We start from the raw sequence: 17,466 nt of genomic DNA, 5'->3' as shown, positions 1-17,466 counted from the left end.
GTCTGTCTCCATCCCGTTGGGTCTGCCTCCATCTCACTGGGTCTGTCTCCATCCTGATGGGTCTGTCTCTATCCCATTGGTTCTGTCTTCATCCTGTTGAGTCTGTTTCAACCTGTTGGGTCTGTCTCCATCCCATTGGGTCCCATTAGGTCTAGGTTGGGTGGTGGTAGGATTTAAGGCCACCATCAAGTCAACAAGCCCTCATTAAGTACCTGTGTGTTAGGCTCTCAGTTAAGTGATGGACATTTTATTTAAAAAAGGCAAAACAAGCCCACAAACTAAAAACCAGGCCTTGCCTTCAAGGAGCTTACAGTCTAATGAGGGAGCTTCAGAGGCCAGCTTGCCTAAGTTCTGACAATCAGCCGTGTGACTTGGACAACTCAGTTTCCTCATCTGTACATGGAGATGCCCAGATTTGACCTACTAAGGACCTTCTAGCTCAAGGTCTGTGACAGGAGCAAGAAACCAGCTCAGCTACCACAGCTATATTCTAGGATTTCTATACACAGTCTCATAGCCAGAGGAAGGCAGCAGCATGACCCTCAATTTTACAAATGGGGAAACTGAGGCCCTGAATGAGGGACCTGCCCTTGGTTCATCTCACAAGCTAGTAAATGACAACAGCTGAGGCCACAGTCTACTAATTTTGAATGGGAAGATACCTTAGAAGGCATCCAACCCAACCCCGCCCCCATTTTACAGAGAAAGAATCTAGAAATGAATCACAGTGTTGGAGCAGGATCTGAACTCAAGTCCCTGCATGCCCTCTTCCCACTAACTCTAAGTCCTGAGAAGAGGTTTATTCCAGGAGAAGTAATGTGTAGGCACACAAGTATGGAGTATATAGGTGGGTGGGCAAGGACACTGACCCTGAGACCCAGAGCCAGACCTGAAGAGCTAACTCTGCAGGAGGGAGGGATTGGTGGTCCCTCAAAAGCTCTTGAGAAATCTGATGTCCAAGATGCCAAGGACCTATGTCCAGAGAGCCCCTCTGTGAAGCAGGAGACTGGGCATCTTAAGCCTTGCTTGGTGACCTTGGGTAAGTCACTTCTTTCTCAGCCTCCTCCATTCCCATTTTTATAAAATGAGAAAATGATAACCAGATGGTCTCTAAGGACTGAGACCAATTTAAAAAAAAAAACAAAACAAAAACCTCCCTGATTATGATTTTATACATGAGCAGAATCTCTGAGTGATAGAGACAAGCTCGGGAGGTAAGGCCAAAGCTTAGATATGGTGGAAGAGAGAAAAACCATATTTGCTAGATTCTTAATGTGGAAAACAAACACCTGAGAGGAGAGGATGAAGGATACTATCCCAGGGGGATGGAAAAACTGGCTAAAGAATAAAGGGTCTGGATGACAGCTGGGCAAGCCCTGCCCAGAGGAGCTCTCAGGTAGGGCCCAGGTGAAGCATAAATACCAATAAATGATTCTTTCCTCCAACAACATTTATCAAAAAGCTGCTATGGCTCAGATACTATTAGAAGGGGGGTATGGATACAAAGAGCACAGTCCCCCCTCTACAAGTAATAGTATTGGGGGACTGGTGGGGGGGAGGCTAGGGAAAGTGATTTTCTCCAGTCTGGACCATGTATCAGGGTCAGGGGAACCCAAGGGCAGAGTACAGGGGTACTGTGGGGAGGGGGCATGCCTATACAAATAGAACCCAACAAGTAATGGGGAGGAGGCAGGTTGAGGTGGGGCCATCAGAAAAGGCCTTTGTAGAATGGTGGGATTATAGAACCAGAAATGACTTCATTTACAGAAAAGGAAACTGAGTCCCAATGAGATCAGATGCTTTGCCCAAAGGTAGAGCTGAGAGCTGAGCCAGAGGGGCATTTGAACCAGCTTCAAATCCAGAGTCCTTTCAGTCACAACATAAATTCTGAATTTGTGCCTTGGAGAGATTTTGAGATTGAGATTGAGACTGAGCATAGTGGATAGAACACCAGTCTTGGAGTCAGGAGGACCTGAGTTCAAATCTGAGCTCTGACACTTAATAACTGCCTAGCTGCTGTACGACCTTGGGCAAGCCACTTAACCTCATTGCCTTGCAAAAACGAGAGAGAGAGAGAGAGAGAGAGAGAGAGAGAGAGAGAGAGAGAGAGAGAGAGAGAGAGACTATGAGATTGAGATTTAGAGATTTAAGAGATGAGGGGGAGAGTGAAGAGTGAATGTTTGGCTTCAGGGCTGGTCCTGGCAAAGGGGGGGGTGCAGATACAGAGGGCACCATTCCACATTCCAAATACGGCCCTCCCCTCCTGGCCTGGATGCTTCCAGGAAAACCCCAGGATGAGTCCTCAGAAATGGGCCGGCCACCTGTGGGGCCCTCTCATCCTGTCTCCCCATCCTCTTCCCCAGGGTCAGCCAGGAGCAGGCCCACCCTCCCCTAGGGCAGCAAGGGTTAATGACGGGGGCTGGCTGGAGCCTGGCTACACTGCTCCCTGTTTATTAATAAGCTATTTATCACTAGCGCTGCTTTTAATACCATTTCGGCTTAATGTTGTTAATGAAATATAAATACCCACGCTAACGATGTCGGTCAGGAGGCAGCTCGGGCAGCAGGCTGCTTGCGAAACGGGGCCAAACCACCATGTGCTGAGAGCTGTGGAAGAGGTCCCCCCCCTCACCGTCTCGGCGTCCCCCCCTCCCTTGCCCCCACCCCCTTCCCCTTCCCTTCTTCCATCTCCACCGCAAAGACTCTCACTCACCATGCCGGGAAAGGCTAGGAGGAGAGAAACTAGAGAGCTCCTGGGGGTGCAGGGGGAGCTGCTGGGGGGGGGGGTGGGAGGGAAGAGAGGGCCCCAGACGGCTCAGACACCTTTTAACTCCTGCAGAGCCAGACTAGGGCGGAGGAAGCACCCATCGCAGGGCCCAGCACCTGACTGGCACTTAGCCACCTGGCTGCCACAGTCTGGATTACCACCAGCTGGCGAGCCGCCCCTCACCTTCTCCCCCTCCCACCATGAGCTGGATGGGCATTTCCCAGCCTTGTGGGTCTGGGGAAAGGGGGCTGGAAGGGAGAAGAGGTAAGTGAAGAGGGATCCATTTGATGTGGCTCTAATGATGGCAAGCCGCCCCTCACCTTCTCCCCACCCTATCTTGAGCTTGATGGGCATTTGCCAGTCTTGTGGGTCTGGGGAAATGGGGCTGAAGAGGCATCCATTTGATGTTGCTCTAAAGATGGCCCTCTTCAGACAGATTCCCCTGTGACCCGGCCTCTCTGGACAGCACACCCACTCTGAATCTGGCACCGGGCCTCCCAGCTGCCAAGGGGCTGGGCGCCAAGGGAGTATGCAGGGAGATGGGAAGGTAGGCAGAGAGACATTTTTGCTCATGCCCACAGGCCTTGGGGCATGGGGGTTGCCAATATGGGATGCTGGGTTATCTTCTAAGTTCACACCTAACCTGGCTAAACCACTTCCCACGAGTGACACATCCCTTGTAGCTCTCTGCCTATCTTTGGGGAGGCTACCGGGCTGTTGGTAAGGACCCCCATGGAAGACCATTCAGTTTTGGGGGGGTGACATCTGTGGTCTTCCAATCAAATCATACCTTCATCACACACTCCTGCATGACTTTGAACAGTTCCCTTCTCCTTGCCTTAGTTTCCTCATCTATAAAATGGATGGACTGGACTAGAGGGTCTATAAAATGCTTTTCCACTAGGATGTCTACCCAAGGGGAGTAGTGGACAGAAGCCAACAACAAGGAGAAAAGTCAGCCCACCCACCCCACCCTGTCTTCATCTCCTGTCATTGCTCAAGTCGTCAAAGGATGGGCCAAGCCAGCACGACTCAAAGAAGCTGGCCAGATGAAGAATCCAAGAGGCTCTGGGCAGAAGGACTGAGAGGGTGGTGGCCAGAGAGACCCTTCCTCGATTGCTGACACCTGTCTCGGCCCCCTGGAAAAGCCTCTCCGTTTCCCCCGGCTCAGGAAACGAGGGAGGTTTCTCCACCGCACCCCCTCCAAAGTCACCTCCATGTCCCCTGGGAGCATAGGACTCATTTGCTGGGGTTTGGTGGAGCTTGGCTCAGCGGCTAATCCCCTGGGTGGCTCCTGTCAGATTATTAATTAGCTAAAGCGGATCGGCCCCTGGAACAACATGCGGTTGGACTTCAGATAAAACAGGCCATGGAGGTTTGGGGAGGGGGCTGCTTAAAGGGACAAGACCCCTTTTTCTGGACTACTCCCTGAGGAAGAAGGGGCTGGGGAAGTAGGGAGAGGATGTGTGAGCAGAGACCTCTTCCCTCCCTCCATCATGGGAGAAGTATAAAAAGAATTTGCTCCTCAAAGGGTAAACTGTGAGTTCACAACTGGGACCCTAGAGAGAGGATTAAAAGACTTGGATTCAAATCCTCACTCAGACACTTAGCAGTTGGGTGACTTTGGGGCTACTCTGCTCCTCCGAGCCTCAGTTGCTTCATCTGTAAAATGAGGACAAAATAGACAAGGGTTGACAGCCCTACCTCACAGGATTGTAATTATATCTTCCAGGTTCATGGCCATCTGCCTCCTCTCTAGGAAGATGTCTCGGGAAAGGGGAAGAAAATCTCGTGTCTTATTTGAAGCCTAGCTCTCTACCAAACCTCATGTCTGTCTTTGGTCAGGGGCCTTTTCTCTTAAGAAGGATGAATGTTGGACTGGAAGTCCAAGGCCTGGTCTGTGACCCCAATGGGGAACTCAACTGAAGCATCAACAGCCTCCTTTGTGAAAGTTTGATGGAAATGTCAGCATTGTGGCACTGGCCGACAGGCTATTCCCTGGATGAGATATTCTAGTTCCCATCTCTGGACATTTGCAGAGATGGTCTCTTTTTTGTTTTTGTATCACCAGCATCATGCAATGCACCAAGTATACATACAGAAGGCATTTACTAAATGCTTCTTGAATTGACTTAAACTGGAATGCCCCCCCCCCCGTAGATCCTACTGGTCCCCTCCCAGGACTTCCTTTCCTTGAAATAATTTGTACCATTTTATATAAACTTAGTATTTCCTTTTCTAGTTTTTCATCATTAGAATGTAAGTTCCCCAAGGGCAGGCACTACTTCATTTTTGTCTTCAGATCACCAGGTCAAAATACTGCCTGCCACTAATCCAGACTCTTGGGTGGCTCCCTTCAGCTTGTCCTCTGGGGCCTGATAGAACTGTGATGGGGAGAGTGGCCACCTAGGGCCCCGGACGGCAGCTGGTGCACCTCAGCTCTGCTGCCAGCGGCCCCCCTGGACTGGAGTGTTTTGACTTGAGTCGGTGAAGCTGAAACATGGAGTCACAACGGCCCTAAACTTCATTACTGGCTCTTAACATAGATTACTAAGGGGAGGAAAAAGTTGCTTTTAATTGCTTTTCCCGATTAGCATTTCTGGAGAAGGAACTAGTAATTAATTATCCCTTCCCTTTCTCTAGCACCTCTCCCCCCTCTTACAGGTAGAGGGGTCTCCCCTTCCCACTCTGCTGAAGGGAGGCCCAGGGTAGAACATTCAGCCCCAGGGAAATAATCAGAGTGAACATGAAATGGAAGGGTAAGTCTGGCAAAGCACCAGGCTGGCAGGAAGGAGGAGAGAAAATTGTCCCCATATCTCAGATAAGGAAACGGAAGCACGGAAAGGTGAACTGACTAAGGCAGGACCTCCTAGCTTTAATAGCTAGCCTGGATATAGCACCTGTTGTGTGCCAGGTCTCAAACTTTGTACTTTTCAATTATCATCTCATTTAATAATAATAATAATGATGATGATAATGATAGTTAACATTTATAGCACCTACTATGTGCAAGGCCCTGTACTAAGTCCTTTGCAATGATCTCAGTTAATAATTGTAGCAGCTAACATTTATATAGTACCTATGTGCCAGACCCTGTAGTCCTTATAATTATTATCTAGTTAATTAAAATAAAAGCTATCATTTACAAAGTGCCCACTATGTGCCAGTCCCCAAACTAAGTCCTCTACAATTATTATCTCATTTAATAATGATACTCCTCCTCCTCCTATCAGCTAACGTTCATCTCGTGTCTACTATGTTCCAGGCTCCGTCCTAAGTCCTTGATAATCATTATTTTAGTTAATAATAACAATAATAATAAAATAACATTTATATAGTGCCTACTAAGTCTTTGACAATTATGTCAGTTAATAATGATGATGATGATGATGGTGATGATGATGATGATGATATTATCTAGCATTTATATCATGTCTGCTATGTGCCAGATCCTGTACTAATGCTTTACAATGATTATCTTGGTTAATAATGATAATAATGATACTAGCTAACACAGGACATAGTGGCTCCTATGTGCCAGAGTCTGTACTAAGACCTTTACAATCATCTCAGTTAATAATAATAACGATAATAATAATAGCTAGCTTTTATAGTACCTACTATGTGCCAGACACCGTGCTGTCCTTTATAATCATTATTTCAATTAATGATAACAGCTAGCATTTATTTAGTGCTGAATATGTGCCATCCTTTACAATTATTATCTCAGTTAATAATAATAATGATAGCTAGCATTTATCTAGTGCCTACTATGTGCCAGCCACTGTATTAAATGCATTACAATTATTGTCTCAGGTAATAATAATAATATTAATAATAATGATAATAGCTAATATTTATATAGTGGCTACCATGTGCCAGGCACTGTGCTAAATACATTATAATTATTATTTCAGGTAATAATAATCATCATCATAATAGCTAATATCTATCTATTGCCTACTATGTGCCAGGAACTATACTAAATCCTCTACAATTACTTTCTCAGATAATAATAATAATAATAATAACAATAACTAACATTTATATTGCCTCTACTATGTGCCAGGCACATAGTAGGCACTATGTCCTTGACAAATATTACCTCAAGTGATAATAATAAGGATAATAGCTAACATTTATAAAGCTCCTACTAGGCGCCAGACACTGTACCAAGTGATTTACACTTTCAATTAATAATAATGATGGTGATAGATAACAATAATATTATGCTTTAGAATTATCATCTCATTTAATCCTTGCAACAATCTTGTGAGATAAGTGTATAATTATCCCCATTTTACAGCTGAAGAAACTGAGGCAAACAGAGTTAAGCAACTTGCCCATAATCCCAAATATCTGAGGCCAAATTTGAACTCAGATCTTCCTGACTCCAGGCCCAATATTATCCATTGTTTTGCCGAACTCAACCCTTTCTGTTTCCCAGTCCAGCCTTCTGGGTCACCCGACTGAGTCAGAGTGGGGGATGTTGTGAGAAAATCCATCCATTTTTGGAGAAGAAACAGCCTTATCAATCAGTCAGTCAATAAACATTTATTAAGTATCAAGGCAGTGTACTAATCCTATGCTGGTGATGCAAGCATTGCAACGGAATCTCAAGTCCAACACATGTGCTCCTACTAGAAAGACCCTACAGGCTCAGGCTGGATAAGAGGGTGGAGGTGGGGAGGAGATGCCAACTCAGCTGGGGAATGTCCAGGCTTGGACATCTCTAGCAGAAGCACCAAGCAGGGCCCTTAACAGATAGTTTGGAGATGGAGTTGGTTAGGAAGCAGTAGTATTTTCCACAGGCTCTGAGATTACAGAGGGAGCAGATCCTATTCTGTTGGGATCCTACTCATCCCTAAAGAGCTGACCACCACCCCACCCACCTAGAAGGAGGGATCCAAACCTATGAGGGTGAGAGACAAGGTCAGGTCGACCAATTCCCCTGGAGCCAGGCCTCCCTCCCTCCCCTTCGCCTCCTCCCTGCTCCAAGGCCTTGTTCCACAGCCGCCAGCCTCCCGTCAGATCACAGCCCTGGAGGCTAGAGTCAGAACTGTCCAGTCCAGTTAGGAGTGAAGATCATTGATCTGAGGCAGACCAAGCAGGCAGAAAATGAAAACCCTCGCCAGATGTAGGGAGGAGATGCCCAGAGGTGCAGAGACATTCAGGCCCCTATGTGTGCTCTTTGAACTCCAACGTGTGTGTGTGTGTGTGTGTGTGTGTGTGTGTGTGTGTGTGTGTGTGTGTGTGACACGCACACGCACACACACACACGCCACTCTCAGCTCCACTGACCCCAGCCCTACTGTGGGCAAAGGCAGTGGCAGTGGCTGCCAACACCTACTTCACACTTGGAAGCCCCACTGGCTGGTTGTCAGCCCCTGTCCTTCATGCTCATTTCTTGTCACACTGGAGGTCAAGCCTCCCGAGCTTTCCTCGAGAGCTGAGTTGGTCCATATGGCTGGCAATATGCTGGCAATATGGATTGGCCGCTCGCCGGGGCTGAGCAGATGGATGTGACAAGCCCACCGTCACTCGAAGCCAGGCTCCGGACAGCTTTTGCTCTTTGGCCACATTCACAGAAGTCAAAGACTAACGAGGGGCAGGGCAGGGTAGTGGTGGGGGAGAGAGCCAGGGTCAGGCCCTGCCCAGACCGGAAGGGTTGAGGAGCAGGGACTTGGTTACTCTGTAGTTCCTGGACTACTCCGACCCAAACAGATGCCTGTGGAAACCCATATGAAGCAAGGTTGGGAAGAAAAAGTGGGGGAGAAAAGTCGGACCCTCTCCCTGAGAGGCAGGCTTCTGGCTTTTCTGGGCCTAGACCCCCCCCCCCCATTTTTTTTGTTTTTTTTGCAAGGCAATGGGGTTAAGTGGCTTGCCCAAGGCCACACAGCTAGGTAATTATTAAGTGTCTGAGACCAGATTTGAATCCAGGTACTCCTGACTCCAAGGCCGGTGCTTTATCCACTACGCCACCTAGCCACCCCACCCCCCATTTTCAAAGATAGAGCCTGATGAGGTCTCTGGAGAGAAATCTAAGCTCCCCACCCCCAGTTCAGGCTTGGAACCTCTAAGACATGAGAAGAGCTTCCCTAATCAAAGCAAACAATACAGAGCTCTGGGTCCATCTCTAGCCAGGCCTGGAGTCCAAAGAGAAGTATCAGCAAGACATATAAAATGGTTTTCTGGGTACGACTTCTGATCCAACCTGTATATTACAGGGCAGAGGAGGTAGACAGGTGGAGAGCATGAGGTAATTTATCAGAGCCACCTCTGAGTTCAGATTTTTAGGAGCTAGAAGGGCCTTTGAACTAATCTAACCCAAATTCTCATTTTACATATGAGAAAGATGAGAAGTCCCAAACCCCATGGTCACACAAAACTAAGTAAGATCTTCTCACTCAAAGTCCACTGCTCTTTCCATTGTGAGTTAGGAGAGCACCCCTGTGGATGACTGTGAGACCACGGACAATTTACATCTTTTCAATGGGTCTCAGTTTCCTCATTTGTAAAATCGGTATGAGGTCACCTGTAGCAGATACCTCACTGGGGTGTTGGGAAGGTCAAGTGAGAGAAGGTAACCAAAGAACCTTAAAACTTTAAAAAAAACCAAATAAATAAAAGAAAGCTATTATCATTTTCACCACTTAAGAATGACCATATGTTTAACAACCAATATTTAGGAAAAACAGGACCCACTTTTAAGTTTAATTTGCATTATTAACACTTTCTTCCCACCACCTTCTCTAGTCTAAATTAATCCACTAAGCAACAGACCAAGCCCTGATCTGAAGCTTTTGCTGATTTTCAAGGGTTTAAATGCTCATTATTTTAAGTAAAGACAAAATTGACTGGAGGAAAGCAACAACATGGTGGAGGACCTTGAGACCAGTCTGGTTGAAGGAATTTGGAATGCTTAGCCATGGGAAGAGAAATGTCTTCAAGTAGTTAAAGGGTGGGCATCAGAGGACTGAACTAAGAGTAGTGGATGGAAATCATGAAGAGATAGTTTTGGCTTAATGTAAAGGGGAAAAGTGTGAATGCAAAATTGGATGTAGAAACAGTAAAAACTCACAATTACAGCTCTTCAGAAGGGAAATGAGCTTCAAGTCAAGGCCAGACTGGACCAGATGACCCAACTCTAAGAGTCTACTTGCCAAACCACTTCCTGCTGGCTCATAACCCATCTATGGTCAGGGTGGCTAGAGAAGATGGCTGGACTTGAAGCCTCTTAGTTCTTGGCTCTCAAGTTCAAGTCTAGCGTGGCTGAGGGAACCTGGACATCTCATGGGAATTCCCAATAAAGATCACAGGTCCAATAATTTGGTCAATTCCAAGCAAATTTGGTTTTTCTTTCCTTTTGTTTTTTTAAGGTTTTTTGCAAGGCAATGGGGTTAAGTGGCTTGCCCAAGGCCACACAGCTAGGTAATTATTAAGTGTCTGAAGTCAGATTTGAACTCAGGTACTCCTGACTCCAGGGCCGGTGCTCTATCCACTGCACCACCTAGCCACCCCTCAATTCCAAGCAAATTTGAACCCAGATCTTCAGATGCCCAATCCAGTCCTCCCTGGAGGTGAGGCTGGACACTTCTAGGCCACAACTCACCTTCTGCTACCTGGGTTTATGGTCACATAGGGTTGATTGTATGGAGATATGAAGTCATCAAATGGAAAGCCAGGCCACCCGTGGCACAGTTACAGGAAACTGGACCACGGAGCACAGCCACATTGCCCAGCCCCCACTGGAGTTGCCACCAGCCTTTTCTAAGCTTCATTAAAGAGCCAGGAGAGAAATCCCAGAGGAGCCAGAGAGCCCACAGCCTCTGCCAGGTATGAATTCCCACGTTGCCCTAGCCCTGGGGAATCATGAGGAATGGAAACATCAGAAAAGGAAAAACTAATGGGCATGTTTTGTCCAGGGAAAGTAGAAAACAAAGCAAAAAAAAAAAACCCTGACATAATACAGCAGGACAGGAAGCAATTATCTCTTCATTGGGGGTGCTAGTCTTTTTTATTGGGGGGGCTTGGGGGAAGGTTGGTTAATTTGACTGCTTGGGAGCAGGGGTAGAGGGTTAGGCTTTGATGAGACTTTCTTTTCTGGTTCCACACACACACACCAAAAATTATCTTTTTAGGGAACTCAGGGACATTACATGCAACTTCAAGGAAGCCCCTCATTCCAACTTGTGTCTCATCTGACCCTTTCCTCCTCCCTCTCCCTGAACCTCTCTTGGCATGGATGCCCCTGCTTTCTTGCCCAGGCCAAGGAGTCTTCCTGCTGCTGCCCACATAATCCTCCTAAAGTGATCCCTGGCATCCCATTTCTCCTCCATTTCCCATTGCCCACCAAATGAAGCCTAAGTTCCTGGACTGGCATTCAAGGTCACCGAGTCTCAGAGCTCAAAGGGGCCTCAGTGATCTCCTCATTTTACAGAGGAGGAAACTGAGGCCTAGAGCCAGAAATTGACTGGTCACAGTCAAAACTCCAAAGCTGATACTTTTCCCACAGTACCTTGCTTCCACAAAGAATCCCTTCTCCAAAATACAAGACAAAAAGACTGTCAGACTCTGTTTAAGTGAGGAGGAACCTACTAGTTCTTGGAGCAGCCTATTTCCCTTTGGGGGCAACACCCATCCTTTGTATGATTTTCCTGATATCTGGTCTTTATTTGCTTCTCTGAAATGCTCCTCCCCCAATCTCCTACATCTGTCCCCTGGAGAATTCAAGAATAGACTTGAGGCCCTTCATCATCCCCATTGCCCTCCTCTGTAGCATCTCAAACATCCATGTCCATTCTCAAATATGGCACCCACAATTAAACAGAATACAGTGTCCAGAATAGATATCATGTGTCTCAAAAGGAGTCTGAGGTGGAATTCACTTTCTGGTATGCTTTCCCACCTTTTAAAAATAGATTAAAAAAAGGCAATCAGGGCCAAGTGACTTGTCCGGGGTCACACGCATTTGAACTCAGGTCCTCCTGACTCCAGGGTCACTGCTCTATCCACTGTGCCACCCACTTGCCCCACTTTATCACCCTAACTCATATGGAACTGCGACAGGACCACAGTCATGGAGTAAGAGCTGTAAGGGACCTTAGAAGTCATCTAGTCTCTCCCCCTGCCCCATCTTATTTTATAGACCCAGGGAAGTTTGTGATGTGGCCCATGAGGACTGGGCAGCTAACCTTGGGGTTAGGAACACTTGGGTTTAAGTCCTACTTCTGACCCTATCTGTGTATGGGACCCTAAACACAGCTTTATCAGTGTCTAGGTAATGCTCTAAACCTGTAAGTGGAAATAGAAAGTGCCCACCTGCATTGGTAAAATCACAGCCCAGTCCCTGTACCCGACGTTGGTAGTAAATGGCAGAGTGAGAATTTGAATCCAAATGCCAAATCATATGATCACCCCACTGTGCCATATCTCGTCTATACACTTACTAAAATTCCATATAATCTAGCTATTTCTTTTTTATTTTAAAGGAAATTGAATTTTTGAACCCAAGAGTAAAATTTTACATTTACCTCCATTAACCTTCCGTCTTATATAAAACTTTACATTTACATCCATTAACCTTCATCTTATCGTGTCTAGTAGCTTAGCCTATCAGGATCTGTTTAATTCCTGATTCTGCCATTCAGCATACCCCTCCCCATTTTTGGTCCTCCACCACCAGGCTCCAATTCCTCATGCCCAACCTTCTCCAGCCATATCTCAGACTATTTTTCTCCAGATCTGTTGTACTAGCCAGGCAAAGTGGACCACTCTTCATCCCCCATTCTCATCATGTCTGAGTCTTTCCTCAAATCCCCACCTCCCCAAATCTCCATCAGGTAAGGGTCTTCCCTCTTCATTCAAGGTCAAATATGATGACAATAACATCAGGATGCTTTGAACATAGCTGGTACCTCCTCCATGAAGCCATCTTTGACTGCTTCACCAAGCCAATGTGCCCCCTCTCTTCTCATATTTTTGACAATACTTTGCCTAAATGCCTTCTCAGTCTCTCTAATGACTGTGGAGTTATTTAGGTATTATTTTCCTTAGAATCAGTATAAGAGATACTTCTGAATCTCTAGCAAATGCATGAACTCTGACCTATGGGAGAAATTTAATTTAACTGAATGAATGACAGGAAAATCTCAGTGGAGATTAGACCCACCCAAAGGAAACGTCCATTCATTCCTCTGCAGATCACAGCCCTCTGGGAGATAAATAGAAAGAATGAGGAAAAAACTTTAGGGGTCCTGTCCTGCTCCTATGAGTCCTGCTTCTGAGTAGATGTTCCCTGTCTCTAGGCACCCCACCCTACTCTCATTTATAACATGGTGTAGCCCTCAGCTGGTCTATTTTGCATCTAATTTGCAAAATTCCACCTGGATGCTGTAGGGTCTATTGACCGGTCTCACTGTTCCCCAAGGTGGCGCTCCCCACCGGACGACTGATGCCCATCCAGGAAGACATATGCCAAAGCTCTAGCTTGAATGGGCACCTGGGCACCCATTTCTCAACATGATTCCTCCCTACAAGTCCAAAGTCCAGAGTCTCTGAGCCCAAATGACAGTGGGAGGGGATGAGACACACCTGTCCCTGGCGCCCATGGGGCGGGAGAACCAAGGATGCCAACTCTAGGCTAGGACACACAGGAACAGGATCAGTGTCCTCCACTTAACCTTCAGGTTCTCCTTTGGCTAAGAAAGAAATGCCACTACACCAATCCCAGGCCCCCTGGCCCACTAGCACCTAAAGACTCAGGAACTCTCTCTCAATGAGACTTTCCTCAAGACCTTGAGGCAATCTAATTAATGAATTAATAAATAATCTATTTATAATCAATTAAGAGTCATTCAAAAACAAAAGAGCTGTCTCTGAGGGGGACCTATGTCTTAACCAACGGTATCATTGCAATCCCTAGCCTTGGGGGGGTACACTGGTGGTTTAATGGATGGCATCAATATTCTCTTGTCCTGAACTGGCATTAGGTTGGTAGTTAGCTTCATGTCTGCCTCAAAGGACATTCTAATGGCTCTTCCATTTTTTCACTGAGCTAGGATGATCATCACGGCCAACATGGAGGGATAGCGTCCCCAGGACCATCACAGCAGGTCCTAATCTTGACTGGTTGATCCCAACCCCATCCTACCTCTGCTGCCCTCAGCAATGCCCATAGACATCTTAATTGTCCCGTGATCCCTGCTTACCAACCTTGTGATTTCCTGATTTTAAAAAACATCCTTTTTACTTTTCCCCTGAGGACAGAGACTTTTCCCTCTTCTTTAACTGTATTTCCAGAGCTTTAACAGATATCTAGAACACAGGAAGCACTTCATATACATTTTTCTACTTATTCATGATCTGGCTTCACCATTCCAACCTACACAATTTGGGACAAGATCCCAAACTTTCAAGGGCCTCAGTTTCCACAAATGCAAAATGTGGGGTTTAGACTAGTCCCCTCATGCCTAAGATCTATGACCCAATATTGTATTCTTTTGACAGAGTATAAACTCCTGGAAGTCAAAGATTACTTTTAATTATTAAGCTGACATGATTCACAAAACAATAAATCAAATTTGATTTGTAGCATTTGCTGATTTCTGAGGTATATGATGAAAATGTAGTAGTCAGCTCTTGGGAGCTACCTCTAAGCATACCCCTAATTCCAATCCTGGTTAACTCACAGTGATCCTTGGATATGTTACTACAATTTAATTTCCTCATCTGTGGCACCAGTGCTCGAGGTGACCTCAGATTCAGAACTCAAAGTGACTTTAGAGGTCATTTAATCCAATGTCCCCATTTTACAGACAACCCAGAAAAAAGAGCTTAATAGTAATAAATGCTCGATGCATTGGATCAGATCTGAGAAAGAATTTCCTAATTAGCAGGAAAATTGACTGTTGTTGCCTCCTCATTTATATCACCAGACTCAAGCACATAGTTGCCCAAGATGGTCAAACCTGGGCGTGGCCTGCTGGAATGGACCCCAGATACTAACTCTGGGATCACCAAGTAACATGATTTCATCTCCAAGTCCCAAATTTTGTCATCTATAAAATAGGGGTGGACAGTTGCTAGATAGAGCATCAGGCATGAATTCAGGAAGACTCACATCTTCCTGAGTTCAAATGCTGCCCCAGATGTGTGATCCTGGGCAAGTCACTTCATTCTGTTTGCCTCAGTTTACTCACTTATAAAATGAGCTGGGGAAGGAAATGGCAAACCACTTCAACATCTCTTTCAAAAAACTAAAACAAATGTAGTCACAGAGAGCTGGACATGATGGAATAACAAAATGGGGATCTTTGTAGCACCTATCTCCAGGAGTGCCAGGAAGTTTGAATAAGATTATTTATATACATATAAATAATCTTATTCAAACTAATATATGTATATATATATACATATATACACATACATATAAATAATCTTATTCAAACTTCCTGGCACTCCTGGAAATGTGTGTGTGTGTGTGTGTGTGTGTGTGTGTGTGTGTTTGTATGTATATATTTATATATTGGTTAGTCCTTGTCCTTTGTTACTAAAGAAGACCAAAATGACATCATTATATTTGAGTGGTTGGTTCTTGTATGTATATATGTATATATGCACATATGTGTATATGTATGTGTTCATGCTTGTGTATATATGTTACCATCTTTTTTTCCTATTTTACTACGCTATGAAAAAGCTTTCTCTATTTCTTAAGAATTTAGAATAAAATAAATTTTAAAAATTTAAGATAATATATGTAAACTTTCATGTACCATATGAGTACCAGCCATTATTTTTATTCATTAATAGTGATTTATATAGATCAGAAAAGAAGAGTTAAGAGTTCACCCCAAATTTCAAGCCTTTTCTGGCTCTTGGGAAATCATGGACTGTCAGAGTCAGACCATCTACTACAGTCTTTCATCCATCTATAAAATGGTACAGTAGACTAAAAGTCCTCTAAAGTCCCAGAGAGGTCTGAATCTGGAATGCCACAGCTGAGCCACCCAGGATCCCAGAGAGTTAACAGGGCAGCCAGGCTGTGCTGGAGGCAGCTCAAACCTGTTTCCAAGAGTTGACTGCTATATTCTCATCATGAGTTTTTGTACACCTCAGAAATCAGCAAATCAGAACTTGATTTATTATTTTGTTGATCATCTAGGCTTAAGAAAGTCAGCCAATAAATGTTTGTTAAGCAGCAACTACATGCAAAACATTATGCTAAGAGAAAAAAAGAAAGGTAGTGGTAGAGAAAATATAAGAATCAAGATTAAACTTTAAAATGGGATGGAATATATTTCCCATGCACACCCCACCCCTTGCCCTGAAAGCCGGTAGTTAAACATTTACTAGCACACCCCTGATTGCAATTCATGTTTCCTTACTTCCACACTCCCGTAATCACCTATAAAGAAGGCAATATTCTTTCATCTCATCACAGGACGATAGCCAGAAAAGGGACACTGAAAACCACTTCATCCATTTCCCTTTTTTCACAGCCAGGGAAACTAAGGCCCAGGAAGTATAAATGAGTGGTTGAATGAAATAAAGTAAATATTTACTAAGTAACCTGTCTAAGTTTACACAGTTTATGAAGTTAAATCAGAATTAGAACTCACGTCCCACAACTCCCACTTTAGTGGATTTTCTTTTACAGAACTGGGTTGCCTGCCTATCACACCTAACATGCTGCTTTGGTTATAGCCTCTCATGAAAAGTTCCTTAAGTCATCTTGAGCCCACCAAGACAAGATTCTAGGGTTCCACCCCATGAAAAATCCATTGCCCAGTTTCTCCATTCCCACCGATGGGAAGTTTCCCAAAATGTGCCTTTGCCCCCCCCCTTTCCCCAAGAGTTGCCCTGGCTAGATCAGGGAGTCGCTACCTTGCATCCAGAAGGGCCAGGGTCTGAAGTCCATTCCAACCTGCTGGGGTTTTTCTTGTTCCCCTTGGCAAGGAGGGGCTGGTGACTATAAGCAGAGAGGGAGATGGGAGGAGGAGAGATCGTTGCCTTCAATCAGCGGAGTCTGTTGGTCCTGTACGAACAACAACAAAAAAGAACAGAATGTTGGTGCTCCATGCTGTGGATATTACTGGTGAAGTCAAGACAATGGGGGCATGGGGACATTTACATTACAATCAACCCATGAAATGGGTTGAGAGATCCCAGGGTCCTGAACGCCCACCAGCTAATAGAGTGTGAGTTTCATGAAATCTCAGTCGATAACCCAGCATCAAGGTCTAGGGTTCCAATGCTTTGGGCGATAGAGACTTGGCACCCAATGCATGAGCCAATCAAGGGTAAACATTAATAGCCTAATCAAGTAAGAACTTGTGTCACCCACCCACACATCCCCTCCAACCTCCAACAGAGAAGAGCAATCATGTACAATGCCTAATTCAACCCAAAGCACCTACTACGTAAGATCCCGGGGGGGGGGGGGAGCCCAGCTTGAGAACAAACCAGCAGATTTCAAGTGAACAGATCTTGCCATAAGGCCAGTGGTCTCTCTAGAAGCAGTTCGACTCAACAAACGACTGCTATGTACAAAGGTGCTGGCGGTTGAAGGATAAAACAAAAAAAAATGTTTAAATGTGGACAGAAAATAAAATGAATCCTACATATAATGGAATAAATGTAATTTCTAAGAGAGCACTAGCATTTGTAGAAATTAAAGTCCTCAAGTAGAGACGTCT

The 17,466-nt window shown here is 45.3% G+C and overlaps 1 protein-coding gene across 2 annotated transcripts in view; it reads right to left on the bottom strand.

Moving 5' to 3' along the window:
* The window catches only part of CASZ1 (castor zinc finger 1), a 242,534-nt gene that overhangs the window by 181,810 nt on the left and 43,258 nt on the right, over window positions 1–17,466 (bottom strand). For both annotated transcript variants that reach the window (XM_074218472.1, XM_074218474.1), the window contains exon 2: window positions 16,655–16,805. The gene's annotated coding sequence lies outside the window, so the exon portion shown is untranslated. The remainder of the gene's footprint in view (window positions 1–16,654; window positions 16,806–17,466) is intronic.

Source organism: Macrotis lagotis, chromosome 1 (genome assembly GCF_037893015.1).
Source record: "Macrotis lagotis isolate mMagLag1 chromosome 1, bilby.v1.9.chrom.fasta, whole genome shotgun sequence".
Lineage (NCBI taxonomy): Eukaryota > Metazoa > Chordata > Mammalia > Peramelemorphia > Peramelidae > Macrotis > Macrotis lagotis.
This window is presented reverse-complemented; position numbering and strand designations above follow the sequence as displayed.